The sequence below is a fragment of the Hemiscyllium ocellatum genome, chromosome 7, assembly GCF_020745735.1.
Source record: "Hemiscyllium ocellatum isolate sHemOce1 chromosome 7, sHemOce1.pat.X.cur, whole genome shotgun sequence".
NCBI classification, from domain to species: Eukaryota; Metazoa; Chordata; class Chondrichthyes; order Orectolobiformes; family Hemiscylliidae; genus Hemiscyllium; species Hemiscyllium ocellatum.
In genome coordinates, this window is record NC_083407.1 from 12,327,486 (window position 1) to 12,342,276 (window position 14,791).

At 45.5% G+C, this 14,791-nt stretch overlaps 1 protein-coding gene across 2 annotated transcripts in view; it reads left to right on the top strand.

The window, feature by feature from the left end:
• The window catches only part of adcy5 (adenylate cyclase 5), a 424,581-nt gene that overhangs the window by 149,367 nt on the left and 260,423 nt on the right, over positions 1–14,791 (top strand). The window lies entirely within an intron of this gene.

Below are 14,791 nucleotides of genomic sequence, written 5' to 3' on the forward strand. Positions count from 1 at the left end.
ATTCATTAGGATCACTTGCTTGCCTTTCCCCCTTAACCCTTGATTCCCCGACTGATGAAGAATCTGTCTATCCCAACCTTGAATACACATAATGACTCTGCCCCACAACTCTCTGTGGCAAGGAGTTCCAAAGACTCTTACCCTTGGAGAGAAATCCCTCCTCATCTCAGACATATTGCAAAGTAAATAATGTAATAAAAGTGGGGAGACATCTGGAGCAGAAAAGATTAAGAAGTGATTTTAATACAGGTGTCAACAATTCTGAAAAGAAGCAGGAAATGTGTTTGCTGACAGAAGGTTCAATAACCAGAGAATTAACTAAAGGTCAAGAATGACAGATGAGGAGACATGGAAGGCACCCTGATCAGGCGGTGGAATCTATTTCAGTTGCAACTTTCAAAAGTGGAATTAGATAATTAATTAGTGTAAAATCTTGCGTGGTCTTGACGAGGTGGATGTAAGAGAATCTAGGATCTGGAGGTCACGGATACAAATTAAGGGGTTGTCCTATTGAGATCAAGATGAGGATAAATAATTTCTCTTAGAGCACTATGAGTCTTTGGAACTCTCTCCCAGAAAATGTGTTGGAAACAGAATCCTTGAATAATGTTAAGACAGAAGTAGATAGATTCTTGTTAAGCAAGGAGGTAAAAGGTGGGAATGTGAAGCAATCAGGCAGGTATGATCGCATTGAATTATAGAGCAGGTTCTGAGGCTGAGTGTCAAGATTAGTGTGGTGCTAGAAAAGCGCAGCAGGTCAGGTAGCGTCTGAGGACTAGGAAAATTGATGTTTCAGGCAAAAGCCCTTCATCAGGCTTTTGCCCAAAATGTTGATTTTCCTGCTCCTCGGATGCTGCCTGACCTGCTGCGCTTTTCCACTCTAATCTTGACTCTGATCTCAAGCATCTGCAGTCCTCACTTTCACCCTCTTGGGGCTGAGTGGCCTACTTCTCCTAATTCGTATGTTTATGCGTGTGTATGTTGTATAAGAAGGAAACCATTTACACACTCTTGGATATAGAGGGGAGAGTGGAACTAACTGTTTAGCTCTTTCAAAGAACCAGCGTAGGCATGATGGGTTGAATAGCCTCCTTCTGTGCTGTGTTAGTCTACGTTATTCTTCTGCGTTATGCAAGAGGAGATGCTGCAAGGTAGGAGTCGCATTGATAAATGCTCATGGATTGGTGTGAACATAATGAATTAGGAATCATAGAGTCATAGAGATGTACAGCATAGAAACAGACCCTTCGGTCCAACCTGTCCATGCCGACCAGATGTCCCAACCCAACCTTGTCCCACCTGCCAGGATCTGGCCCATATCCCTCCAAACCCTTCCTATTCATTAACCATCTAAATGCCTCTTAAATGTTGCAATTGTACCAGCCTCCACCCACTTCCTCTGGCAGCTCATTCCATACATGTATGAACCTCTGTGTGAAAACGTTGCCCCTTAGGTCTCTTTTATATCTTTCCCCTCTCACCCTAAACCTATGCCCTCTAGTTCTGAACTCCCCAACCCCAGGGAAAAGACTTTGCCTATTTATCCTATCCATGCCCCTCATAATTTTGTAAACCTCTATAAGGTCACCCCTCAGCCTCCGACACTCCAGGGAAAACAGCCCCAGCCTGTTCAGCCTCTTCTTATAGCTCAAATCCTCCAACCCTGGCGACATCCTTGTAAATCTTTTCTGAATCCTTTCAAGTTTCACAACATCTTTCCGATAGAAAGGAGACCAGAATTGCACGCAATATTCCAACAGTGGCCTAACCAATGTCCTGTAAAGCTGCAACATGACCTCCCAACTCCTGTACTCAATACTCTGACCAATAAAGGAAAGTATACCAAACACCTTCTTCACTATCCTATCTACCTGTGACTCCACTTTCAAGGAGCTATGAACCTGCACTCCAAGATCTCTTTGTTCAGCAACACTCCCTAGGACCTTACCATTAAGTGTATACGTCCGGCTAAGATTTGTTTCCCAAAATGCAGCACCTCGCATTTATCTGAATTAAACTTCATCTGCCACTTCTCAGCCCATTGCCCCATCTGATCAAGATCTTGTTGTAGTCTGAGATAACCCTCTTCAATGTCCACTGCACCTCCAACTTTGGTATCATCTGCAAACTTACTAACTGTACCTCTTATGCTTGCTTCCAAATCATTTATGTAAATGACAAAAAGTAGAGGATCCATCACCGATCCTTGTGGCACTCCATTGGTCACAGGCCTCCATTCTGAAAAACAACCCTCCACCACCACCTTCTGTCTTCGACCTTTGAGCCAGTTCTGTATCCAAATGGCTAGTTCTTCCTGTATTCCATGAGATCTAATCTTTCTAATTGAAGGATCCCTTTTCCGACTTTGTAAAACTTTGACTCTAAATGCTCCCTGAGAAATTTCGGCAAAACAGCCCTATTTTTAAAAAAATGAAAGCAAAAAAAATTGATAAATAAAAATATCACCTGAACGGACACATGGATAAATACAGTGTGTCTGCGGTCATATGTCAGATCATAAACAAGTATCAGATAAATGGAGGAATTGTTCGAAGAAGCAAAGGCATCACACTGCAGGGTATTTGCTACTTTGACTTTTGAACGGTGAAAGGATTTGTTTGTGAGTGGTGAGCAATTAGTAACAATGAAGTGGTTGTCATGTGAAATAATACCGCTAATTAATGAACAGGATCAGCAAACTGACTTTATAAGGAATTAAGCATTGCCTTTCGGGTGGTGTGGAACATCAATGAAAATCTTAATCGAGAAAAACATTCTGCTAGTTGATCACCTGAGTTTAATCCAGATAAATGCGAGGTGCTGCATTTTGGGAAAGCAAATCTTACCAGGACTTATACACTTAATAGTAAGGTCCTCAGGAGTGTTGCTAAACAAAGAGATCTTGGAGTGCAGGTTCATAGCTCCTTGAAAGTGGAGTTGCAGGTAGATAGGATAGTGAAGAAGGCGTTTGGTATGCTTTCCTTTGTTGGTCAGAGTATTGAGTACAGGAGTTGGGAGGTCATGTTGTGGCTGTACAGGACATTGGTTAGGCCACTGCTGGAATATTATGTGCAATTCTGGCTTCCTTCCTATTGTGTTGTGAAACTTGAAAGGGTTCAGAAAAGATTTACAAGGATGTTGCCAGGGTTGGAGGGTTTGAGCTCTAGGGAGAGGCTGAACAGGTTGGGGCTGTTTTCCCTGGGGTATCAGAGGCTGAGGGGTGACCTTATAGAAGTTCATAAAATCATGAAGGACATGAATAGGATAAATAGACAAAGTCTTTACCCTGGGGTGGGAGAGTTCAGAACTAGAGGGCATAGATTTAGGGTGAGAGGGGAAAGATATAAAAGAGACCTAAGGGGCAATGTTTTCACTCAGAGGGTGGTACATGTATGGAATGAGCTGCCAGAGGAAGCGGTGGAGGCTAGTACCATTGCAATGTTTAAAAGGCGTCTGAATGGGTATATGGATAGGAAGGTTTTAGAGGGATATGGGCCGGGTGCCGGCAGGTGGGACGTAATTGGGTTGGGATATCTGACCGACATGGACGAGTTGGACCGAAGGGTCTATTTCCATGCTGTCCATCTCTATGACCTCCACCATTCTCCTGGTTCCTAAAGTGAATGATTATTTCTTTGCCAAGTTTGTATATTCCATTTGCTCGCAAGGGGTCGCAGGATATTGCAGGGTGAATCTGATGCAACTATCACTGTGAATTCAGTCAAAACAGAATGGCGGGCAGGTGAAGTAACTGTACAATACAGGGAATTCAGAAGGGTGTTCTTTACCCCGAAATTGGAAATAATGAGGAATCGCAGTGAGCAGTTGATACAAATGGAGAAGAACGTTTTAGTAGGGTTAGATGATGAGGGGTTAGGAGGAAGCTTGTGGGGAGTATAAAATGTTTGAATTGCTTTTGGCACCTTAGATATTCACTCCCACCATTGGCATAGGGTATGTACTAGGTGCTCTGCAGTAACTCACCAAGGCTACTTCAATAAAATCTTCCAAAACCACGACTGTTCTCACCAAGAACACAAAGGTAGCTGATATGAGAACACCAGCGCCTGCAATTTCCACTCCTAGCCATTTCCCTTTGGTGTCTCTGGGTCAAAATCTTGGAACTCCATCTCTTGTAACACAAATCGGTAAACTTACACCAAGGGTTGGGCTGGTTCAAGAAAGCAGCTCACCACCATTTTCTCCAGAGAACTTAAGGAATGAACCAGCTAGCACACTTGAATTCTGATTAGATTAGATTCCCTACAGTGTGGAAACAGGCCCTTCGGCCCAACCAGTCCACACCAACCCTCTGAAGAGTAACGCACCCAGACCCATTTTCCTCTGACTAATGCACCTAACACTATGGGCAATGTAGCACGGCCAATCCACCTGACCTGCACATCTTTGGACTGTGGGAGGAAGCCCACGCAGACACAGGGAGAATGTGCAAACTCCACACAGTTACCCGAGGCTGGAAGCGAACCTGGGACCCTGGTGTTGTGAGGCAGCAGTGCTAACCACTGAGCCACCATGCTGTCCTGTGAATGAATGAAATTCTGTGCATGAATTTTTTAAAAAATGTCACTTATTTTTGCATCATAGAGCATGAGCTGTGCTGAAAAGAGGGAGGTGTTGCCAAAACATTTGGTCTTACATTCATCAGAACAAATGAAACAAGGAAAAAAATAGATTTCACGCTGGATTTGTTGGGCCAAATGATCAATCGCTCTGCTGTAAATATTGAAAGTACTTTGCAATGCAATTGAACTTGCTCCCCACAATTTAATTTGCACAAATTACATAAGTTGTTGGATCAATGCAGATAAAATTTACAATCCATTTAATCAATTACAGCTCACCCAATTTATAAGCCAGCCGGAAAGTCCTGAGACACAGCAGAACCATGTAAAATAATTTGGCAAGTACCCTTCGCTCTCACACACATATGAACAAGGAACAGAAGGAGGTTATTCAATAAGATCATTGTTGATCTGACTTAGCCTCCAATCTGTACTGCTGCATACCCCTGATAACCTTTCAACCCCTTCCTTAACAGGAATTTAAACACTTCTGTTTAAACATATTCAAGGACTCTGCTACCAGGAAGAGAATTCCAAAGAATCCCTGCCCTGTGTCAGGTAGCTTGGTTGGTAGCACACTCTGAGATGAAGGTCACTGGGTTCGACCCCCACCTAGGTCCGGTGTAGTACCAAGGGAATGCTGACCCAGTTGGAGTTACAATCTTTTGAGTGAGATGTCATATAATGTTCTCACATTTTTTTCCCCTCATCATCAAAATGGTTAATCTATAATAGTAATTAGGGTATGTTTTTAAAATATGCTTTACTGAGATCTGTCTCTAGATTAAACTGTTTTTTAAAATATAAAATGTAGGTACTATATTACCCGAGAGCAGAGTTTTTAGAGCAATTGACTGGTTGCTCAGTGGTTATCACTGCTCCCTCACAGCACCAGGGTCCTGGGTTTGATTCCCCCTGTCAGTGTGGAGTTTGCACATTCTCCCCATGTCTGCATGGGTTTCCTCCAGGTGTTCCGGTTTCCTCCCACAATCCAAAGGTGTGCAGGTCAGGTAAATTGGCCATGCTAAATTGCCTACAGTGTTAGGTGTGTTAGTCAGGAGTAAATATAGGGTAGAGGAATGGGTTTGGGTGGGTTTCTTTTCGGAGGGGCGGTGTGGACTTGTTGGGCTGAAAGACCTGTTTCCACACTGTAGAGAATCTAATCTAATCTGTTATTTTCCGGGTCTGTAGATTGTTAAGGTACAAAGATGATCTTTAGTAGAGTGATGTACTCTTCCTCAAGTGTGTGGTGCTGGAAAAGCACAGCAGGTCAGGCAGCATCCGAGGGGCAGAAGAATGTCTGAAACATCGATTCTCCTGCTCCTTAGATGCTGCCTGACTGCCTGTGCTTTTTCAGCACCACAGTCTTGACTCTGATCTCCAGCATCTGCAGTCCCCACTTTCTCCTAATGTACTCTTCCTGTTGGATGTGGGAGATTAGGGAGAATTTCCATGTTACTAATGATTATGTCTGCAGGAAGTGTGTTTGGTTGCGAATCCTATCAGTTTGCATGGATAGATTAGAATGGCACTTACAGGAGCCAGGAGTGTGATGGATGGCAGTTTCAGGAAAATAGAAAAACTATCAATGCTACCCCTATGATAGATGGGCTACCCCTACGAAAGGTAGAATGTGTTGGTAAGTAGTGTTGGAGTGTCCTCTGACTAACCCATTTCAAAAAATTCTGCTGTTTTGGAAAATGTAGGGTGATGGACTCTCATGGGAATAAGACCATAAGACCATAAGACATAGGAGTGGAAGTAAGGCCATTCAGCCCATCGAGTCCACTCCGCCATTCAATCATGGCTGATGGGCATTTCAACTCCACTTACCAGCATTCTCCCTGTAGCCCTTAATTCCTTGTGACATCAAGAATCTATCAATCTCTGCCTTGAAGACATTCAGCATCCCGGCCTCCACTGCATTCTGCGGCAATGAATTCTACTGTGGCAATAAAGCACTGACAGCTGAGTTTCTGATATTCACTCTCCTGTACAGAGGGATATGCAAGGTTGCAAGAGATCGATTGTAATAGGGGACACTACTCAGAGTCACAAGCAGACATGTGGAAGAACACGGAATCTTGGGGTCCACGTACATAGGTCCCTCAAAGTTGCCACCCAATTTGATAGGGTTGTTAAGAAGACATATGGCATTTTGGCTTTCATTAGCAGGGGGACTGAGTTTAAGAGCTGCAAGGTTTTCCTGCAGCTCTATAAAACCCTGGTTAGACCACACTTGGAATACTGTATTCAGTTCTGGTCGCCTCATTGCAGGAAAGATGTAGATGCTTTAGAGAGGGTGCAGAGGAGATTTACCAGAATACTGCCTGGATTGGAGGGCTTGTTTTAAGGAGAGAGGTTGATGAGCTAGGGCTTTTCCCATTTGAGAGAAAGAAGGAGAGAAGTGACTTGATAGGGGTATACAAGGTAAAGAGAGGCATAGATAGAATAGATAGCCAGAGACCTTTCACCATGGTAAACATGGATGTCACCTGGGTCATAATTTTCAGGGAATTGGAGGAAGGTTTAGGGGAGATGTCAGAGGTAGGTTCTTCACGCAGAGAGTGGTGGGTGCATGGAATGCACTGCCAACAGTGGTGGTAGAGTCAGAGACATTAGGGACATTTAAGCGACTGCTGGACAAACACATGGATAGCAATAAATTGAGGGGTGTGTATTTTAGGTCGATCTTAAATGAAGATAAATGCTCTGCACTACATCGTGGGCCGAAGTGCTGTACTGTTCTATGTTCGATGTGTCTGTGGCTGGCAACAAGATATCAGAATTGTGTGTTACCACCTGGGTGCCAAGGTCAATGATATCTTGGAGAGGATGCAGAATATTCTTGAACTGGAGAAGGACCAGCAGGAATCATTAGACACATTGGAACCAATAATATAAGAAGAGAAAAGAGCGAGGTTCTGAAGAAAGAATATAGGAAATTAGACAGGTGGTTAAAAAGTAGTTCTTGGAGGATAGTAATATCTAGGTTAGATTAGATTACTTACAGTGTGGAAACAGGCCTTTGGCCCAACAAGTTCACTCCAACCTGCCGAAGTATTTACCCCTTCACCTAACACTACGGGCAATTTAGCATGGCCAATTTACCTAACCTGCACATTTTTGGATTGTGGGAGGAAACCAGAGTACCCAGAGGAAACCCACGCAGACACGGGGAGAATGTGCAAACTCCACACAGAGAGTCACCTGAGGAGGGAAATGAACCCCGCTCTCTGGTGCTGTGAGGCAGCAGTGCTAACCACTGTGCCACCGTGCCGCCCAGCACCATTACTCCTGGTGCTAGTGAGGGTGGAAATAGGAGAATAGAGCAGATGAATGTGTGGCTGACGAGCTGGTGAAGGGTAGAAGGATACATATTTTTGGATCACTGGAATCTCTTTTGGGACAGAAGTGACCTGTATAAGAAAGATGGATTGCACCTGAATTGGAAGGGGACTATACACTGGCGGGGAGATTTGCTAGAGCCACCCAGGAGGATTTAAACTAGTAATGGGGGGGAGGTGGGATCCAGAGAGATGGGGAGAAAAGGTATCGGCCTTTGGCTGGTGAAGTTGGGATAAGGAGCAGGTCAAATAGACAAGGCAGACAGGAACAAAGCAGAGAACGAGGTAGGACTGATGAATTAAATTGCATTTATTTCTGAGGTCTGACAGGTAAGACAGATAAACTAAGGGCATGTTTGGAAATGTGGGACTGGGATGTCATAGCAATTACAGAAACATGGTTCAGGGTTAGAAAGGACGGCTAGCTTAATATTCTAAGGTATAGATGCTTGAGGAAGGATAGAAGGGAGGGCAAAAAAGGAAAGGTAGAGACATTTTTGATCAGGGATAACATTATGGCTGTACTTAGGGAGAAATAAGAAAGGGATGATCACCTTATTGAGATTGTACTATAGACCCCCCAGTAGTCAGAGGGAAATTGAGAAGCAAATTTGTAAGGTGATTTCAGTTATCTGTAAGAATAATAGGATGATGATGACAGAGAATTTTAACTTTCCAATTCTATTGGGACTGCCGTGGTGTTAAGGGATCGAATGGAGAGGAATTTGATAAGTGTATTCAAGAAAATTCTTTTTTAAAGTATGTGGATGTAGCTACGAGCGAAGGAGAAAAACCTGACCCACTCTTGAGAAATAAGGCATGTCAAGTGACTGAGGTGTCAATGAGGGAAGGATTTTGGGGCAAGTGATCATAAGTCTATTAGTTATAAAATAGTTATGGAACAGGATAGACCAGAGTTCTAAATTGGAGGAAGGCCAATTTTGACAGTAGTTGATAAGAACTTTTAAAAATTGATTGGGGGCAGGCAGATATTCACAGTTGAAAGTGGGAAGCCTTCAAAATGAGATAATGAGAGTCCAGGGACAATATGCCCCTGTTAGGATGAAGAGCAAGGCAGGCAATGCTAAATGACAAGAGAAACTTAGGGTTCTGGTCAAGAAAAAGAAGGAAGCAAATGCCAGAGACAGAGGGGATACAGTGAATCCGTAGAGGAGTATAAGGAAAGTAGGAGTATACTGAAGAGGGAAATCAGGACAGCAAAAAGAGACATGAGGTAACTTGGGCAAATAGGGCTAAGGAAAATCCAAAGGGTTTCTACAAATACATTAAGGACAAAAGAATAGCTAGGGATAAAATTAGGGCCCTTAAAGATCAGCAAGGCCACCTGTGTGTGGAACCACAGGAGATAGGTGAGATACTAAGTGAGTATCGGTGTTTACTGTGGAGAAGGAGATGGAAGCTAGAGAACTTGGGGAAATGAATAGTGATGTCTTGGAAAGTGTCTAGATTACAGAGGAGGAAATGCCAGGCATCTTAAAATGCACAAAGTTGAGTAAATCCTCAGGGTCCAATCAGGTGTACCCTAGAACTTTGTGAGAAGATAGGGAAGTGACTGTTGGGCCCCTTGCAGAGACATTTGTATCATGGATAGCTACAGGGTGATTATTGGAGGACTGAAGGTTGCCAGCTTGTGTCACTATTTAAGAAAGTAGTAAAGAAAAGCGAGGGAACTATAGACCAGTGAGCCTGATGACAGTGGTACATTGAATATCGAACAATAAAGCACAGCAACGGGCCCTTCAGCCCATGAAGCTGTGCCAAACATGACACCAAACTTGACTAATCCCATCTGCCTACCCTTGGTCCAATCCTTGCATGTGCATCTGCTTATCTAAAGGTCTCTTAAATGCCACAGTGGTGGGCACGTCGTTTGAGGAAATTCTGAGGGACAGGATTTACATGTACTTGGAAAGGCAAGGACTGATTAGGGATGTCAGCATGGCTTTGTGCATGGGAAATAGTGTTTCACTAACTTGATTGAGTTTTTTGAAGAAGTGACAAAGAGGATTGATGAAGGCAGAGTGGTGGACATTTTCATGGACTTCAGTAAGGCGTTTGACAAGGTTCCCCATGGGATTCTGGTTAATAAGTTTAGGTCACATAGAATACAGAGGGAAACTAGCCATTGGGATACAAAATTGTCTAGGCAGTAGGTGATGGACAGTGTTGGTGGAGGGTTGCTTTTTGGACTGGAGGCCTGTGACCAGCGTTGTGCTTCAGGGATTGGTGCTGGGTCCACTGCTTTTCGTTATTTATATAAAAGATTCGGATGTGAGTATAGGAGGTATAGTTAGTAAGTTTGCAAATGACACCAAAATTGGAGATGTAGTGACACTGAAGAAGGTTACCTCAGTGTGCAACAGGATCTTGACCAGAAAGGCCAGTGGGCTGAGGAGTAACAGATGGAGTTTAATCCAGATAAATGCGAGGCACTGCATTTTGGAAAGGCAAATCTTAGCAGTACTTCTACACTTAATGGTAAGGCCCTGGGGAGTATTGCTGAACAAAGAGACCTTGGAGTGCAGATTCATTGCTCCTTGAAAGTAAAGTTGCAGGTAAGCAGGGTGGTGAAGAAGATGTTTGGTATAAAAAATGAGGTCTGCAGATGCTGGAGATCACAGCTGCAAATGTGTTGCTGGTCAAAGCACAGCAGGCCAGGCAGCATCTCAGGAATAGAGAATTCGACGTTTCGAGCATAAGCCCTTCATCAGGAATAAGAGAGAGAGTCAAGCAGGCTAAGATAAAAGGTAGGGAGGAGGGACTAGGGGGAGGGGCGATGGAGGTGGGATAGGTGGAAGGAGGTCAAGGTGAGGGTGATAGGCCAGAGTGGGGTGGGGGCGGAGAGGTCAGGAAGAGGATTGCAGGTTAGGAGGGCGGTGCTGAGTTGAGGGAACCGACTGAGACAAGGTGGGGGGAGGGGAAATGAGGAAACTGGAGAAATCTGAATTCATACCTTGTGGTTGGAGGGTTCCCAGGCGGAAGATGAGGCGCTCCTCCTCCAGCCGTCGTGTTGTTGTGTTCTGCCGGTGGAGGAGTCCAAGGACCTGCATGTCCTCGGTGGAGTGGGAGGGAGAGTTAAAGTGTTGAGCCACGGGGTGATTGGGTTGGTTGGTTCGGGCGGCCCGGAGGTGTTCTCTAAAGCGTTCCGCAAGTAAGCGGCCTGTCTCACCAATATAGAGGAGGCCACATCGGGTGCAGCGGATGCAATAGATGATGTGTGTGGAGGTACAGGTGAACTTGTGGCGGATATGGAAGGATCCCTTGGGGCCTTGGAGGGAAGTGAGTGTGGAGGTGTGGGCGCAAGTTTTACATTTCCTGCGGTTGCAGGGGAAGGTGCCGGGGGTGGAGGTTGGGTTGGTGGGGGGTGTGGATCTGACGAGGGAGTCACGAAGGGAGTGGTCCTTGCGGAACGCTGATAGGGGAGGGGAGGGAAATATATCCTTGGTGGTGGGGTCCGTTTGGAGGTGGTGGAAATGGCGGCGGATGATACGTTGTATGCGGAGGTTGGTGGGGAGGTAGGTGAGAACCAGTGGGGTTCTGTCTAGGTGGCGGTTGGAGGAGCAGGGCTCAAGGGCGGAGGAGCGGGAAGTGGAGGAGATGCGGTGGAGGGCATCGTCGATCATGTCTGGGGGGAATCTGCGGTCCTTGAAGAAGGAGGCCATCTGGGCTGTGCGGTGTTGGAATTGGTCCTCCTGGGAGCAGATGCGGCGGAGACGAAGGAATTGGGAATATGGGATGGCGTTTTTACAGGGGGCAGGGTGGGAGGAGGTGTAGTCCAGGTAGCTGTGGGAGTCAGTCGGTTTATAATAGATGTCTGTGTTGAGTCGGTCGCCTGAGATAGAAATGGAAAGGTCTAGGAAGGGGAGGGAGGAGTCTGAGACAGTCCAGGTGAATTTCAGGTCGGGATGGAAGGTGTTAGTAAAGTTGATGAACTGTTCAACCTCCTCGTGGGAGCACGAGGCAGCGCCGATACAGTCATCGATGTAGCGGAGGAAAAGGTGGGGGGTGGTGCCAGTGTAGTTGCGGAAGATGGACTGTTCCACATATCCTACGAAGAGGCAGGCATAGCTGGGGCCCATGCGGGTGCCCATGGCAACTCCTTTAGTTTGGAGGAAGTGGGAGGATTGAAAAGAGAAGTTATTCAGAGTGAGGACCAGTTCAGTCAGTCGAAGGAGGGTGTCAGTGGAAGGGTACTGGTTGGTGCGGCGGGAAAGGAAGAAGCGGAGGGCTTTGAGTCCTTCGTGATGGGGGATGGAGGTGTACAGGGACTGGATGTCCATAGTGAAAATAAGGCGTTGGGGACCGGGGAAGCGAAAATCCTGGAGGAGGTGGAGGGCGTGGGTGGTGTCCCGAACGTAGGTGGGGAGTTCTTGGACTAAAGGGGACAGGACCGTGTCGAGGTATTGGGAGATGAGTTCGGTGGGGCAGGAGCAGGCTGAGACAATGGGTCGGCCGGGGCAGGCAGGTTTGTGGATTTTGGGCAGGAGGTAGAAACGGGTGGTGCGGGGTTGTGGGACTATGAGGTTGGAGGCGGTGGATGGGAGATCCCCTGAGGTGATGAGGTTATGGATGGTCTGGGAGATGATGGTTTGGTGGTGGGAGGTGGGGTCGTGGTCAAGGGGGCGATAAGAGGAGGCGTCCGCGAGCTGGCGTTTAGCTTCAGCGGTGTACAGGTCAGTGCGCCAAACTACCACCGCGCCTCCCTTGTCTGCGGGTTTGATGGTGAGGTTGGGATTGGAGCGGAGGGAGTGGAGGGCTGCACGTTCTGAGGGTGAGAGGTTGGAGTGGGTGAGAGGGGTGGACAGGTTGAGTCGGTTAATGTCACGGCGGCAGTTGGCTATAAAGAGGTCTAGGGCGGGTAGGAGGCCAGCACGGGGTGTCCAGGTGGATGGGGTGTGTTGGAGGCGGGAGAAGGGGTCGTCAGAGGGTGGGCGGGAGTTTGGTATGCTCAGTCAGTGCATTGAGTATAAGAGTTGGGAGATCATATTGCGGCAGTACAATATTTGTACAGCCATTGATTATGCCATTTTTGGGATACTGTGTTCACTCCTGGTCTCCTTCCTATCAAAAGGGTGTTGTTAAACTTGAAAGGGTTCAGAAAAGATTTACAAGCATGTTGCCAGGGTTGGAGCATTTGAACTGTAGGGAGAGGCTGAATAGGCTGAGGCTGTTTTTCTCTGGAGCATTGGAAGTTGAGGGGGTGATGTTACAGAGGTTTATAAAATCATGAGGGGTGTCGATAGAGTAAATAGCTGAGTCTTTTACCAGGGATGGGGAGGAGTAGTCCAAAACTAGAGAGTGAGGTGAGAGGGGAAAGATTTAAAATGGACCTAAGGGACAACCTTTTTGCTCAGAGGATGGTGTGTGTATAGAATGAGTTGCCGGAGGAAGTGGTGGAGCCTGGTGCAATTATAACATTTTAAAAGCCACCTGGATGGATATATGAGTAGGAAAGGTTTAGAGGGATACGGGCCAAGTGATGGTAAATGGGACTAGTTTAGGTTAGGATATCTGGTCGGCAAGGACTGGTTGTTACCATGCTGTATATCTCTATGATTCCATGAATATCTTTCATTTGCTTGTGATAGCTTGCTAAGTATACACTGGCTGCACTGTTTCCAAATAACAATGTTGATTGCGCTTCATATGAATATAAAAGTTAGGCAACGGAGCAGTAGAGAAGTGTGAGGGAATGCACTTTAGTTGAACAAACATTGAAAGGCAATATAAAATAGGAACAACATTTCTGAAGTGGGTGGAGCAAAGGGACCTGGGTATATATTAATATCATTGAAAATGTCAGTGCAGCAGGAAAGCAGTGAATCAAGTAGACAGTATCCCCACCTTTCTTAATAGGATATTAAGTACAAGAACAAGGAAGTGATACTAAAATCTCATATAAGATGCTTCTTTGACTTCAGCTGGAGCATTGTGTACAGTTCTGGACACCATATAATATAGGAAGGATGTGAACACACCGGAGAGAGGTGCAAAAAGGTTTGCAAGAATGATTCCAAGGTTGAAAAGGTTCAGGATGTATTGGAAAGTTTTGACTGTTCTCCTTGGAGAGAAGAAGGCTAGGAGGAGAATAAAGAGAAATTTTGAAAATCATCAAGGAGTGGATAGGTGGAAACTATTCCTGCTGGTAAAGGAAGAAAAATGAGAGGGCAATGATTTAAAGCGATTTGCAAAAGAAGCAAGGGTGATGTGAGAAAAAAATGACCTTCACACAATGAACAGCTACGCTACGGAATGCACTACCTGGAAATCTAGTGGTGGCAGGTTCAGCTGAGACATTCAGGAGGGCATTGGCTGATTATTTGGATGGAAATAATGTGCAGGGATTTGGGGAGAAAAACAGGAGACTGGCAATAGTTAATGATGCTCATTTAAAGAGCTGCTACAGATATAACTGGCCAAACATTGGTCCAACGATGCCTCTTTCCACATCGTAACACTTCCAAGGTTGCCCCACAAGTCTCCTCCACTATTTGACGAGATCATGGCTGATCTGATTGCAGCCTCAGTCTTGGCTGTCATGTACATATTTCAGAATTGCTTGGTCATGAAGTGCTTTGGAATATAATGGCATCATGAAAAGCACTCCAGATATGCTAGACGTTCTTTTGAAACCTCTCTACTCCTCAATCTTACAGTGTAAGGCTAACTAAGAAAATGTAATGATTAAACAGGTAATAAAGGTGACAGGGCTGGTGCTGCGTTGCAATTGTAGAATGTGGGTGCTGGGGGATGCTAGCGTAATGTTCGGCAAACACATCTGTTGTAAGTGTCAGATGTTTGAGGGGCTGTGATTCAGAGTCACTGAGTTTGAGGCCAAGC